At 44.9% G+C, this 16,124-nt stretch overlaps 1 long non-coding RNA gene across 3 annotated transcripts in view; it reads left to right on the top strand.

Annotated features, from left to right (window-relative positions):
- LOC119244949 (uncharacterized) overlaps positions 1–4,124 on the top strand; it is a 128,161-nt gene extending 124,037 nt beyond the window's left edge. For all 3 annotated transcript variants that reach the window (XR_008551883.1, XR_005125164.2, XR_005125163.2), the window contains one exon: positions 4,054–4,124. This is a non-coding gene — a long non-coding RNA (uncharacterized LOC119244949). The remainder of the gene's footprint in view (positions 1–4,053) is intronic.
- Positions 4,125–16,124: the final 12,000 nt, after the last annotated feature.

The following is a 16,124-nucleotide window of genomic DNA, read 5'->3' as shown; positions in this document are numbered from 1 at the left end:
GATATTGTCATTCAGGAAAGTTCCAAGGTTTCCTCTCCTGTGCCCAGCCCAGATGAATGGCCTGGTCCATTTTTGGTAGCAAATTAAGTCAGATGCCCCCAATGTTACTCCAGCTCGCCCTCTTCTTTCAAGACCCCTTTAACCAACATGACAGTATTGGTTGGTTCTGTTGCAAGCACTTGACCAAACCTAGGGACAACACCGGACAGAAGACTAAAGATGGGCTTCCCATGTCACTGAACAATAGGAAGAAAATAGAAGAGATGGAAGACAAGAGCCTGACCAGAATCTCTTTCTTGGCTGACACTGGCCTTGAGAGTTGTGATTTGAGAGGAAACCTAAATTAGATCTCCATGAGGATAACTTTCCATTCATTACCCCCCTTTTAAAATATTTATTTATGCATACAAGAACTAGGGTGTAGGCCGGAGGGGTGTGTGTGTGGGGGGTGGGGTGAGAGGATTCACCAGAGACGGAGTGGGGAGCAGAACAGGCAGATCTACTGAAATACACTGCTGAGGGGAGCAGCGGTTGTGTGTTTTGGTTGTCTTTTTAACTAGTTGAGAATTGTTAATCCACCACTCTCACTCACCCTGGATAGTTTAGTTCCCCAGGTTGCTGTAAGTCAGCCAGGCTAAACTGAAGGCACTGTTTGTTGATGTATCATAACAAGGGAGCCAAGACATGTTTTCCCCCTTCTTTCTAGCCCCCCACTTAGTATTGGTATTTCAAGGACTCGAGAACTTCAGGGAGGGAGGTGGCAATGCTTCTTGGACAGAAATTGGGCACACTGAGAAATAAATTAGAGACCGAAAAAAGGGCAAAGTGTGTTGTATGGGGGGTGGGCACAGAGAATCTATGGGACCTGCATTGATGTATCCAGAGGCTGGGGGAGCTGGGGCAGCTGAGATAGTGAAAGAAAAAAAAAACCTGAAAATTAAGAACTTGGTGATCAGGTAGTGGCAGAGACAAAGCCCCTCCCCTCTTCCCCTCCCTCCATTCTGTCAGCTCTAAGGAATTGAGGGTGACATTCTAAAATGAGGCTTAGAGTTTACCCAAGAGTCCTTGTCCCAGATTTTTTGATCCCCCATGACTTGACCCTCTTCACTTAAAGCTCTCCCCCAATGCCCCTTATTGTCTCTGTTTCAAAAGGGTGTCAACAAGCCTTTGGAGATCAATGCACATTAGCCCATCTGCTTTCACTTTGAGGTGCTACATTCAGCATATGTCTCCTGAGCCTTCTGATCGATTGCTCTGAGCCCTGCCATTTTGATTTTGAGTTGGAGTTCTCTTGGCTTATCTGAGGTTTTCATTTTCCTTGCAACCAACCAAGTTTTCCATAACAGCTCCACAGGGATAGTGCTTTTCCCCAGCTTGGGCTAAGCCAGAGATGAAGGTAGTGGGCTCAGATCCTGAAGGGTCAAACCAGGAATATGGTTTCAGGTTCCCTGACTTGGTTCATTTTGGGGCCCCATAGTGACCTGAGATCCAGCCCAGGCAAATCCATGTAGTCATTTGAGGTTCCACAGAACCCCTTTATGTTCTCAAGCCAGATGCTGGGCAACTGAACGAATGTGGAAGATGAACTGAGGCAGAAAGAAAGCAGGACAAGAGTGGAGTGGACACCCCAAATGCTATGTTAGCTGAAGATGCCCAGGCAGAGCTGGGGGGCACTGGCGCTGAGCTCTGATAAACAGCACTTTATGAGGAAATTATAATGGCATTTTGTAATGGGGATGGTCTCTCAGTGCTTATTAACTCCAGTCTAAGACATTGGGTCAGATGCCTGGGATCTGGGATATTGCAATGGTTTAGTTTTTGGGTGCGAAAGTACGGATGACTGTAGGCTCACCAAAACCCAACCATGAAACCCCAGTGACCCCTGTCCTCTGAGAGGCAGTTAAGCAGAGATAATACAAAAAGGAAGACCCTAGGGTCATTTAGCTTTGATTTGGGATTATGTGCTGTGACTGTTGCTTTTTGCATTAGATTTTCCACATTTAATATTATTAGCATTATCGTTATTTTTATGTAAATTGCAAAATTACAGAGCTAGAAGGGATTTGGGGTTTTGTCCCTCTCATGATCTTCAGTCTGTGTTTAGTGAAGCCCAAGGTTCTGGAGAAGAGTCCCGGGGCGGAAAGCAGGACAGCGGGGTGAAGGATTTGCATTGTATAGATTATAAAACTGAACCCCCAGGAGGGGGTAGGACCTTCCCTGCCTGTTAGCTCTAGAGCGGGACCCAGACTCTGGTCTTCTGTTCTTAGAGAAAACAAATATTTATAACTCTGAGATTTAAGAGAATGTTGCAAAACTCAAACCAGTCTTCAAAGCTGACTAATAAAACTGTGTTCCAAGATTCACCCTGTAGTGATCGCTGATACTGAATGTTGAATGGGAATTTTGGAAATTTTAGTTATCTCTTTTACTTTCTCTGGGTCAATCTATAAGACAGGGGTATCAATATACAGAGAACAAATGCACCAGCTGGTCACTCTGTATATGTGTGTGTGTGTGCAGCACATGTGTGTATGTGGTTTGTGTATGGTGGGTGTTGGTTTGTGCGTGTGTGGTTCCTGTGTGGAGGATGTGGATGGTGGTGTGTGTGTGTGTGTGTGTGTGTGTGTATGTATGTTGTGTTTGTGGGTAAGGTATTTATACGGGGTGTGAGTGTGTTTGCGTGGGGTATGCATGTCTCTGTGGAGTGTGTATGTAGTTGATGGTGCTGTGTGGATGTGTGTTGGATATAGATCTGCACGATGTGTGGGTGTGTTGAGTCTGAGCATGAAGAGTGGCAGATGCACGTGTGAGTGTGTTTGTGTGTCTGTGTGTGGATAATGTTACATGCATGTGCATGTGTTTGCATATGTGGTGTGGGGGTCTTGGAGTGTGTGTGTATGAGAGAGACACACACACTTGAGAGACACAGAAATAGATTCGCAGAATAAGACAGAGAAATTTGCAATAGAAGTTCCAAAAGGGGAAAGATAAAGATAGTCTCCTGGGGAATCTGAAACCCCCCAGGAAAATTGCCCAGACTCCAGAGTAAGCAGGACCTGGATTTTTACCCACTGCTTGTCACTACCTGACTTAGGGGGCCATGCTAGTTCTTTAAGGTATACCCTCTTTTACTGTGAAATGCTTCACGACGATACTTTCTCGGAGGTTTGCTTTGAGAATTATAGGGGATAATATACAAAAAGAATGCCCAGTGCAGAATTAGTATTTAAGAAATGACCATTACATTATTATTACTATTTCTATTCTCTTTTTATTACTATCAACGCCATACACCAGTTATACGAAACTTCTAATCTCTCATAAGGTAAAAATCCCCATTTCTGTCCCTGTTTTAGCCCTTTACAATTTGTTTCCAGAATTAGACTTTCTATAAAAATCTCCAGCTATTTCAGGAATGATTTGTAGTTTTTCCGTGTGGGATATCATTGCTGGTATTACTTTGATTATTGTGAAAAAAAGAAAATATGCCCCAAAGAATCCAAGAGTGGTTATTATATTCTGAGTTCTCAGACCTCTGACCTCTAAGGCAAGGAGAGACGGTCTTTTGTCTCTCAGATATGGCCCATGGAGATAACTTTCACTCATTATCCCTGGCAGTTAATAAGGAGAACTTGGATCTAGGGAGCAAATAGGGGAAAAGAACAGGAAATGTGCCTCCTTCTCTCAGGCCCTTTTACTTAATCAGTTTCCTAAAACCTTTAAAATAATCTAGTGATCTTTGCAGTGTCACGTCCACGTTACAGATGGGGACACTGGGACTTTAAGAACTGACAGAGTTTCTTGGTTGATGAGGCACAGCCAGAAGTGATCAGGCTGGGTGCTTGCTGCGTGTGCCAACCCAGTGCAATCCTTCCAGGAAGGAACAGTAAGAAAAATAACAAGCAAAATAGGTGTTCCATTCCATCCAGGAAAGATGGCGTCACCCAAGAGTCAGGGTGGATTTTCAGGGTGTGGCTTCCATGAGCACTAGTAAAGGAACACCATCATCCCCCGGGGTGATCTGCTGACTTACTCTCCTTGTCTTCTCCACAGACCAACAGAGCACCCCAGCTGAGGAATAGCTCAACTACCCGGACCCCAAAGACCCTTGTCCAGGGACCATTCAAGGCCAGTATCTGTTTGTTTCCCAGTTTTGCTGGAAATCTTTTTCCTTTGGTATCACCCTGTTTTTCCTGCACTTTTTCTTTCTCTCACGTGTCATCCTTGGCATGCTTCCATGCCACTGAGCTCCTGCGATGGAAGGGAGATGAGATTTTCCCCTAAAGCCAAATTCCTTGGGTGTTAAAGTTGTTTCCAAAAGGCTGATGGTGGCTTAGGCGCAGAAGAATGAAGCTGATGCTTTTGCTGAGTGCTGGGGAGGCGGCTGCGGGATGGTGTCACCTAACTGGGAGACAAAGAAGGTCGTGTCCCGGCCCTATGAATGGCAGCTCTGTTGGAGAGCCTGACCTTGTTTGCTCAAATCCCGCCTCTTGTCTGACAGGATCCAGGCTTTTTGTAGGCTTATTTCCAGATTTCCTTGGGGGAACACCATTCTCATGATGGAGACTTGGAGTTTTAGGATATCTCTTTCTAGTAGCTTCCGTGACTTTTTCTTTCTGCCTGTTGCTCCTGGAAAATGGGGTTCACACAGTGGGGAGCTAGATCTCCACCCAGCAGCTTTTACAGAAAGAACAGAGTGAATGAATAGACATCTTTTCTCTTTTCACCTGTGGTAGAATTTTGGGGCTTCTGCCCTTCTTGTTTATCTGCCTCCCTCCAGGAACTCTCCAATAAATGAAAACTAGTTTTATTCAAAGCTAGCAAACAATAGCAACAATGAGAACATGATAAAGTTTTAAAAAGCTAATGATTAACAAAAGGCCAATGTTAAAATTGTGGAGATGTCCTCTGAGGTACCCTTTATTTATATGTAATTCTAAGTATTGGTATTGCAACTCTGCAAATCTTTATTGAGTACCCACTTGCATTGTGATAGGCAGTAGATTTGCATGCCAGTCTGTCCTGCACTGGGGAGGAGAGATGTCCAGATTGCATTTAATAAATTTTAGTGCAATGAGGAAGGGTGGATAGTGGGAAGGAAGCTGATCCAGAGAGGGCCCAACTTCAGGGGTCAGAGAAAATGCACCGTGTCCTTTTTCTTCCTTCTGTTAGACCCAAGTTTAAATGGTATAATCTAACAGCCTAAATCACTAACCCAGAAGATTCCATGACCGTGGCAGGGAGGGTAGATCCTGCTGACTCTGGACCATCCAACACATCTTGACACGAGAAGCGATATCCAATCTTTGACAGCAAATATTTCTTGAAGTTTGATTTCCATCCATGGCTATTGGATCTGTGCTTCTATTTTATATATGAGTATTTTGTGGTGGGGGAAGGGGTGGTGTTCATTGGAGTCTGTTTCTCACATCTTCATTACAAAATGGTAACTATAACTTAGGGTTTTGAGAACTATTGGAGCTATTCAATTCTCTCGCATTTCTAGACTTCTGAGGAAAGACTGGAGACTTTAACTAGTACTGTGATCACAACAAAAAAATAAAAAGAGTTACTTTAGATCCTCATTATCTAAAACATTTAAGAATTTGAATAGTCATGTGTGTGCTTGTGTGTGCATGTTAATTAGTATTACAAAGTATAACCCAAGTATCATATGTGCAGCTGCTTGTATCAGACACCCATATGCTTTCTCGAAATGGTGTCTCTCTTAAAGTTCGTTTTTACTCCTAAATTTTAATTTGATACCTTCAACCTTAAAGCATTTCATGACCTTAAGATATTCTAAGCCCTAACTCATGGGGACTTCCAAATGGTCTTTGACATACAATATCAGTGAGAGCCCCTGGATGAACTTCAAAATAGGAATTGAAGAGACAACTCTTAAACAGTTCCATCTCTGAGGCACCATTTTGTTTTGGAAGACTAAGGTAGTCTCCTATAATCTGGGGTGTGAAAATGTTCTGGGGGCAAGTTTTAGAGACAGGCAAGAAATGTAGAGAAGCGTGGATGAGGCCCCTGATGAGTGTACAATGATTACCTGATTGTGTGGGTATGTGGATGGGTGGATGGAAGGATGGATAGATGGATGGATGGACGGATGGATGGACGGATGGACGGACGGATGGACGGACAGATATGCAGATGGGCGGATGGATGGATGAAGTCTTCATTTCTGAGCATCCCCATCTAAGAGGGCCTCAATAAGCATCTCTACCTCTGTTAAGACAGAAGTAATGCTAGAGGTGGTTTCAAAGCTCTAGATTCAATTCCTGCCCCCACTTGCCATATACAATTACTTGCTACTGATATGTGGCCTTGATTGGCTGAAGTAGCTGCTGGGATTATTTTGGATTATTCAGTTGGTGAAACTTTTTTTTTTTTTTTTTTTTTTAATAAATTTTATTGTTATATTCCCCATACAATTGCACCCCCCCCCATTCTGACCCCAATCCCTCCCCTCCCACCCCCGCCCCCCTAAAAGTGTCTCTGGTTCATAGTTTTTTGTTGATTTTGATTTTCACTTTCTTATAGTTATTCATTTTCCTGGTCCCTTATTTAAGTTTTCTAGATTCCTGCTATGAGTGAGACCATCCGGTATTTTTCTTTTTCTTTTTGGCTTATTTCGCTGAGCATGATCCCTTCCAGCGCCATCCATGTTGCTGCAAATTGCATGTGTTTATCTTTTTTGAATGCTGAGTAATATTCCATGGTATATATGTACCACATCTTCTTGATCCAGTCATCTACTTTTGGGCATTTGGGTTGTTTCCAAAGCTTAGCTATTGTAAACAGTGCTGCTATAAACATAGGGGTGCAGGTGTTCTTTGGAATTGATGTTTCTGTGTCCTTTGGGTAAATACCTAGGAGTGGAATTGCTGGATCATATGGAAGCTCTATGTTTAGTAGGCAGTTGGTGAAACTTTTTCATGACGAGGTAATGAGCTCATATGTGTAAAAGTTACTGGCTCATGGTGGCTGCTCACTAAAAATTGTTGACTATGATTAGGACAATGATTTTTTCCTCCACCTCCTTGAGAGGCTGCTGGCCAATTTAATAGTAGAAGTAACCAGGAGTGGGAGTGACCTCCAGTTCAGCTTTGGTGCAGAGAGTCTTCAGAGAGAAATCTTTTCCCTTCCCTTACATCTGTGTCTTGTCTTCTCATTTCCTCTGATCTACACTTTGTCTTTCTTTCTTTCTTTCTTTCTTTCTTTCTTTCTTTCTTTCTTTCTTTCTTTCTTTCTTTCTTTCTTTCTTTCTTTCTTTCTTTCTTTCTTTCTTTCTTTCTTGCTTGCTTGCTTGCTTGCTTGCTTGCTTGCTTGCTTGCTTGCTTAGAAGAACTGGGGTACAGGCCAGAGGTGTGGGGGTGAGAGGATTCACCAGAGACAGAGTAGGAAGCAGAACAGGCGGATCTACTGACATACATAGCTAAGAGGAGCAGCGGACGAGACAGGAGAGGTCTGCTGCCCCACGTGGGTCACCTCCCTGACTGGAGATGGAACTCAGGCCATAGAGATGATAGCGCTGAGACTTAATCCCTAGGCTACCAGGGGGGCCCCAACTAGTCTTTCTTTAGACCTTTTGCACATGCTATTCCCTTCACCCAAGATCTGCTTCCTTCACTTGGCTTAGCTAGCTCTTTTGTTCTCCAGGCCTGTTCTGATGCCTCCATCTTCTCCAGGCTTCTCTCTTGCCCCACAAGGCCTGGCTACTTCTTTACCATGGGCTCCTGTGTGCTGTGCTCACCCCACCCGGAATGCTGGTCTTGTCCATACCTCTTTCCCACCAGACCTCGACATCCAGAAGGACAGGACCTGGGATTCTTCATTGCTGAATGCCCAACACCCAGCCCAGTGTTGGAACAGCTGCCTCTCAGCACACATTTGCTGGTTGAGTAGAGGGCTCAGGGATGGATAGAAGCCCTGAGCACCCTAGTAAGAGTTTAGGGAAGTGATTACAAAATGGCAATCACAGAGGAGTAAAACAGGAACTAAGAATCCTGGTTAGTTAGTAACATCTGTCTTCTCTCCAGCGCGCCCTCCAAGATGGCTCCATTTCAGGTCCCTGTGGCATCAGACATCAGTGACCGAGGCTCCCATACTGGACGTGGAGAAAGCCCCCTCTGTTGCCCACAGGAGGCCCACCACTCCCAGGGAACCTGACGCACTCCCCCATCTGGGGCCTTCCTTCCATGTCCAGTCCGGGGCCCTGTCTGCTGTCCAAGTCAGACGGGGACTGTGCGGGATGTGACGTCTGGCTCTGACGCCACCCCGAGCGTCACTGGCTTTGGCTCAGGATCAAAGACTCTGTGCCATTTTTAACCTTCATCGGGCCCCACCTCCCCCTGATAGAGTGTTCCCAACATTTCATTGTGTGCCAGGGGATAAACAAAACCCACCAGGGCCTAGGGAAGGATACTTCAGGGGAGCGCCAAGTGCTGAGGCAGTAAGTGCTTCTCTCACCCAGCCATCAATGAACCTCCTTGAGACCATGTGAGGGAGATGGATGGTTCATTTTTGTGCAGAAGAAATCTGCAGATGGTCATCTCTGACCCCTCCCCCCAAAATAATGTGGGAGGCGGGAAGGAAGAGGCAGGGTGTCCGACCTTGTCTGTCCTTCCTCTGTCTCTGTGGTGTCTCCTAAGTCTCCTCTTCTGTTGGGTCACTAGTGAATGACACCCAAACCCCTGTTGTGGTTATTGGGGGGAACTGATAGGAGGTCATTTTATTTTCAAGTTCACTGTTCATCAAGAGACAAGTAATACATGCTTCTAAAGCTTTCGGGCACTTCAAAATATGTATGAGTTAGAGAGGTGGCGTCTGGTATAAGCAGAAGCTCAGTGAATATTTGTGCAAGAAGCAAAATCTCTCCCAAAGTCTCATTCCTGTTTAGGCTTATATCCATCTCTGTGTTCATGCTTAGTCAAGCTACATACGCAAGCAGGATATGCGTAAAAAATACAGTTTCTGTGTACGCATTATACAGACTCCATATGACTAGATACGCAGTCTATCCACACTGTGAGTATACACATCTACATTTTATATATAATCTACTATACTTCACTGCACTATGAATTCAATAAAAGCACAGTATTATGTTCATGGCATACCTGCCAACAGGTACTGTTTAAGGTATTTGACAACCTGCTTTTGTCCACCACATCTTTCCCTGCACATCTTTTATGTTGATGAATATCGGACAGATTCATCCCATATCACAGCTTCCACAGAGACACTTGTGCAGCTGTGCGCTCACTTACTCATGCCAAGAGAGCTGGTATTGAAATCCCCACCTGAAAGTAGAATTGCCCTTCATTTTTCTCCTGTGATTTCCTCCCTCTGCTGTCTTCAGGCCACTTTGAGTCAAGGTCACAGTTTCTTACTTGGTCAGTTGCAACCTTGCTGGCTTTGGGACTGTGGCTATGCAGGCTCAGAGGCCCATCTGGATTTCTCTGTTAAGCTTCATCTTGACCAAAAGAGTTCTCTCCCCTTCACCTTTATCCATCTAATACGTTTACACATTCTTTGTGGGCCAAACACTGCCTCAGACTTTCAATTTATGGCCTCTGGAGATGTAGAGTTTCTATAAAGTTCTTTGTGTGTTCGATGTATGACCAGAACCAAGGACCATGAAGGACATGGGATGAAATGGTCTCAGAGGCCCCAAAGGGCCAGGATATCATTCTGTGTTTGATCTTGGAGAAGCACCTTCCCTTGTAGAAAGCACAGTTTCCTCATCTGCCTAACTGGGGAAATTATCACAGAGAAATCCTTGTAGGGTCATGAAGACTAAAGAAAGGGAGAGCCTGGCATATAGTAGCTGCCTAATAATGGCAGCTTGTCCTGTTTCCTGAGAGGTGTTGTGTGTAGGAGGTGATAGGTTCTGGAAGGAGTCATTTCTGGGCTGGAATCTGAGCTCAACCTTTTCTTAGATGAGTGACTTAAGGGTCCATTTTCTCATCTATAAATTGGACTTAAAATATTCATCAAAAATTATTGTCACAAGCTTCCAGATAATGGAAGGGCCAGGGCCAGGCCACTCAAAAGACAGCTGCTCTGGGGATTGACGAAATTCCAGACTTCTGTCTCCATGCCCTACAAAAGACTTGAATTGTCTACCATTCCCACGCCTTGGCCCTGTTCTCAGGTCTTCTTGCTCTTAGAAGATGCCCTTGTGTATGTAGGAAGCATGGAGTCAGAAGTCAGAAACTTCATTCTCACCCTGCCTGTGTACTTCTCTTGACCTTGGACATGGCACTCAGCTGCTCCCTTTCCTTGTTTCTAAATTGCCGACACTATTTGTAATAAAATATATATATATATCTCCTTGGTACTTAGCAGTTTACAAAGCACTTTTAATAGTCACTGTTCTACACAAACTACCCAGCCGATGGGTTGAAGCTGATAAATACACATTTAATCCATCGACATTCTATCAAATTCAGAGTCCTGTGAGAAGAGTTTTCTTTCTTTTTGTTAGGAAGAAAGTGTGGGCAGAGGGGGTGGAAAGCAGTGTTAATACTCACCGGCTTTTAAGAGTGCTCACTTACTAGTTCATTCAACAAGCATTGTGTGATCACTTGTAATGTTCTAGTAGCTTTGTGGCCATATGAGGGTAAAATAAGGCATTATCATTCTCAGAGTCTCTTTGTCTAGTGGGGAGGATGGACATGGGAGTACCCAGTGTGTGGGGGTGACAGCAGGTATTTGTGTGTGGGGCACAGGGAGAAGCAGATACTTACAGCCCTGCAGGTTGGGTGTGGGATGGTGTTCAGAAGAGGAAATCCATCCACACTAAGAGTTCACTAGGTCACCGTGGGCTGATGGAGTCAGGAAGGGAGCTCTTGACAGATGGTCTGTGTGTTTAAAGACTTAGAGATTGGACCCTTCACCGCATGTGCCAGGTACTCTAAGTGCCTGTGCAGCTGAATATGTGGGAGAGCAGAGGTGATGTCAGCATGCCCAAGGGGCTGGAACTGGAGGGCCCAGTTCTTCTTATTGAGGATCTGCCTCAATTTGGTTGATAGAGGAAATGAAGGATCCCAAATGGTGTCTTAGAATGACTGCATGTATGGGGGTGACTGGGTCTGAGCTCCCCCAAATCTGACTCAGGGATGAGGATTTCAGTTGCAATAATTTATTTGGGATGTACTCCCAGGAAGCACTGGGAGGATGCACTGGGCAGTGCATCAGGAAAGCAGAGAAAGTCAATGAAGTGCACAACAGGGAAGGAGGTTCCATTCCTCCAGACCTCCAGGTGACATTGTGGACATCTCAGGCTTTTTCCAAAGTGTGTTAGGAGGCTGGGGTATTTCTCCATCTCTGGTTGAAGGAGGCTCCTGAGACATTCACTCCCTGACACCTTCTGCATGTCCCGCCTGGGGACTGAACACCCTCAGACAGAAAAAAGTGGGTGAGGTAGGAAACCAGGTATAGGGATAATTGCCAAAGGCTCATGTGTGCACTGGGGTGGACTATGGGGATATAGGGAGGGCACTGATAGGGCTGATATGGGCATGCGCAAGAGCGGAGGCAAGGTGAACAGTGAAGACAATATGCAGGCCTGAATTAGGACAGTTATAGCAGAGATGAAGGGGAGAGGGTGACTGATTTGACTGAGGGGTGCTTGTAATGGTCCCAAGGCTGACAACTGCCATTTAGTGTCCCTGAGATGACATTGGGGTGACTCAGCCTGGGAAGGCAGCTGGCATCTGCCACATACCTGCTCTCGAATTGCACTTAGTTTATTTTTCCTGCCTCCTCTATTCTTTCTGCCTTCTGGTTCCCCAGACATCGTATGTTTTGACTGTACTATTGACTCTTACCCTGTCCTAAAAAATATATACCTCTGCAATGCTCAGCTTCACGTGTCAGCTTGGCCAAGACTACGGTTCCCGGAGAATCACTCAAGCACTCATCTGAGGGCTGCTGTGAAGGTGTTTTCTAGGTGTGATTAAAGTCCAAAATGAACTAACTTTAAGGAAGGGAGAGTATCTCAGGTAATCTGGACAACCTGATTTAACCAGATAGAGAACCTTAAGATTTCAGCCCTGCCCACCTGGCTCCCACAACCATGCGAATTATTTCCTTGCCATAAATCTCTTAACATCTACCTCCTACTGATTCTGTTGCTCTAGTTAACACTGATCAACCAGTCTCCTTCTGAAAATGAACATGATGGTCAGTTTTGTGTGTCCAGATATTTGGTCAAACATCATTCAGAGTATTCTGTGAGGGTGTTGGTGGATGATGATATGGATGATGACAGTATTTCTGTGAGATGTGTTTGTGGAGGGTGTTTAAATTGGCCTACCCAGATTGCCTTCCCAAAAGTAGGTGGGCCTCACCCAATCAGTTGAAGGTCTGACTATAATAAAGGGTTGATCCCCCACCCAGTAAGAATGAACTTCTCCTCCTTGACAACCCTTGAACTGGGATATCACCTTTTTCTTTCACTTTGGACTTAAAAATATTGACTCTCCCTGAGTCTTAAGCCCACCAGTCTTTGGATGAGAACCACATCATCAACTTTTGAGCTTCAGGTTTTTGGACTTAGCTTGGAACTAAACTGCTACTTCTCCTTGGTGTCCAGCTTGCCAGCTCACCCTATGTATTTTGGGGCTCATCCATCTCATAGTGTGTGAGTCACTTTCTTGAAATAAATCCCTTTGTTAATCTCCTTATCAATGTATTCCATCAGTTCCGCTTCTCTGGAGAACCCTGCCTAATATAGAAAGCTAACATTCTTTGCTTGTGCGTACCTCAGGCGTAGCACATCACCAAAGTCTGGCCAGTGAGAACCCGACTCTAGCTCAGCGTTTCTCCTTGGTTCCTGTAGTCTTGTCTACAATGCCATTACCATTCTCTCTAACTCTGATGTGGCTGAGGACTTGGATTTGACTAACCTGACCAAAACACTGCATTTGCACCTGCTCCCTAGATTCTGGAAGTGCCAGTGTGTTTGGGTAAGAGCTGAGACACCTACCTGGATTCTCTGCAGAAGGTTTTACCCTTGTTTTTGTTTCCTCAAAATCTAGTCTCCCTTTGCCAAAAATACCTTGATATCTGTTCCAGAACTCTCTTTCCCTGACTCTTAACTCACGTGATTTCAGGTATAGGCTCAATAATCAGGCCCATGACCCAGCCTAGCCAATGGGTGCTCCACTTGCCTTTGGCCTGGTGATGGTACAAAGCTGAGCACAAGCTCCAGGCTGCTGCAGTCAGAACCCATGAGGGAAGGCCCCTGGGTTTTCATCGGAACTTTTGGGCCACCGGGGTTCTTATTCTGCTGGGCCTGCCAGATTGGCAGGGTAGAAGAGTGAAGTTGCCATCTTGAGAGAAAATTTAATCTAGAAGAAAATAAAGGCAAGAGAAGGGGACAGAGACTAAATCTTGATGACATCATTTGAGAACCTGACTCTAATCTTGCCTGAAAGCAGACAGGTCTATGCTTAGACTTTTAAATAATGTGAAATTGTTTTTTCCCTTTAAGCCCATTTGAGCTGGGTTTCTCTCTCTGGCAAACATAAAAGTCCTAATGAAAATATTAATCAAAACAGGGGCAGGAAGAGCACAAGGGACTATGAATTGGTGGTGGGAACTTTACACCTGAGAGGAGAAAGTAAACATTATACGAAAATGAACAATGATGTGAAATATATACAAATAAATAATTTTTTTAAAAAGAAAATATTGATAAAGCTTTTGGGGTATAGCCCTAGCTCACAGCACTCCATAGTCCTTCTTTTTAGGGGAGAGGATTTTGTCATTGAAGTTGTAGTGATTATTATTTGGGGTCTTGAGCCACCCAAATAATAATCACTACAACTTCAATGACAATTACCTTTCAGTGGCTGATACCTGATTGTACTCTATCTCTGGGCACTATTAATAATCTCATTTCATAGATGGGAAAAACAAGGCTCAGAGAAGTTAAGCAACTTGCCTGAGGCCACTCACCTGTGGAGGAACTAACTAACGGCTGAACTCAGGGCCCTCTGTCTTCTGGTCCACATGGCTTTCCTCTGCTTCCTGCCTTAGGAATTCCAAGTTCCCCACTGGACAAAGATAGGAGTCGAACTTTGCTAAACACCCACTGAACAACGATCGTGTAACTTCATTACCAAGATGTTAGCGAAGGTCAACAAACAGACAAGAGAAAGGTCACGCCCTCACTCTGAGCTTTTAGCTATTATTCCCTCCCAGACAATCTGCGAGAGTGCCAGCCTTACTTAGAGAATGGCTGTCACCAGATACCTCCCCACCTCGGGGTTTCTGTATACAAGCTTATTTCCTGTCGTGATTGCAGCCGCCATTGTGAGGGCCATCGCGTAAAGTACAGGCACGTAAACTGTCTCCCCAGCTCCCAGGATCCAGGCGATCACGGCCACTCACCCAGAGAGCTTCTGAAGCTTTGAAACATTAATCCCATTTGCTCCTAAGTGCTGGGTAACCTCATGCAAAAAAGAGGGCAAAGAGCCTGTCTTGTGACTTTTGAAAGCATTGAGAGATGCCAGCTGGGGGTGTGGGGGGGGGGAGCTAAAAGTCATTTAACTGAGCTGTTGTACCAGCAGTTGCAGAGTGAAATTCCAAGGTGGTGTCCTAAATCGGGAGCATTAAAAGAAAAACAGTTTCCAACCAAGTCAGTGTTAATGATCTGCTAATAGTTTCTGAAAAAAAGCCTCTGTTCCTCAGTTTGGATTTAGCCGTCTTCTGAAGTCTTCTTGGGTGAGGTGAAGTCTTCTTGGGTGAGAGTGGCAGAGGTAGCGCTGAGAAAAATGGGCAAGTGTTGCTGCACTGAGGCTCAGCTGTTCTCTCAGGGCGCTCTCTGTCACATGGCTTTTAGTGGCCTGGAGATTGAAGAAAAGGGGCTAGGATTTCATCCTTATTTGTGCAAAAGACAGAACCAAACTAGATATATAAGGCAGAATGCACAGGATTTGCAGGTCGGGGCTAGAGTCCCATATATGTCACTGGTTGGCCTTCGACAAGCCATTTTCTTTCCCTGAGCCTCAATTTTCTTATTTATTGCAACTGAGCTGTGGCCCCTAAGATCATTCTAAAGCATATTGAAAGCACCTGGGGTAGATGAGGTTAAATGCAGATTCCCAGGCCCAGGTCTTACTGAAGGAGAATAATCCTCTAAGTGCCTGTGAATCGGTATTTTTATTAGGCACCCTAGTTTGGAAATCACCAAACTAGCTCAGCCCCTGGGCCCTCTTATCCTTAGCATTCCGTGAGAATGGTTTGGGGACAGATTTCTGGGTTCTCTGTTCTCTATTGGAAGAAATAGTTCCCTCTTCGACTTCTTGGCTCTGTCTCAGATCCTCCTGAGAACTGCTCCCGATTTCCCCCCACCGCCCCGCCTCTTCCAACAGAAAACATTATGGGTGTCCCCAGGGGAAGGCAAGACTAGGAAATTCAATGGTTTTGGCTTCAAGACAGAAATTTACCTTCGATTTTTACACAGTGGCTGTTTGGGGGCCCTCAGCAACAGCCGGGGTCGGCTTTCTCAAACCCAGCGACATGCACCTACGTTGGAAAATCTATAAACTGGGGTTTACAGTTTACAGGAGTGACCCCATTTCTGGGGCAAGTCCACGTGGCTCTGTAGCCATAGCGTTTACTGAGCACTGTTTACTCGGGCTGGCACTGTACACGGTGATTCTTTCCAACCTCCCCGTCTGAGAAGGTAGATACTGTTACTACCAAATGCTTTGTACATGGGAGGAAATCGAGGCAGCTGGATTTCTCCGAAGATTGCTATCTAGTGAGGGTAATGGCTACAGTTATAACCCCAAGCTCTGGCTCCTGATGCTTAGCATCTCAAACTCATGCTCTCTCATCTCTCTGGATGCCGTGACAAGCTATGGTTTATTTAGCATCTACTATGTGCCGGGAATCCAGTAAAATCTTGGTCCTTTTGGATTCTTCATGAAAATCCCATAGATTCTTTTTTTCCATTTTGGGGATTAAGAAGTCAAAGCGGATGCTTTTTATACGTTATCCAAAAATTCCATGGTAGCTGGATTTAAACATATGTCCTTGATGGAGACATGACATCCAGAAAACAGACTTCTGAGGTTGGGGGGTGGGGAACCCAC

This window comes from Talpa occidentalis, unplaced genomic scaffold (genome assembly GCF_014898055.3).
Source record: "Talpa occidentalis isolate TD23 unplaced genomic scaffold, MPIMG_talOcc4v2.1 talOcc4.14, whole genome shotgun sequence".
Lineage (NCBI taxonomy): Eukaryota > Metazoa > Chordata > Mammalia > Eulipotyphla > Talpidae > Talpa > Talpa occidentalis.
This window is presented reverse-complemented; position numbering and strand designations above follow the sequence as displayed.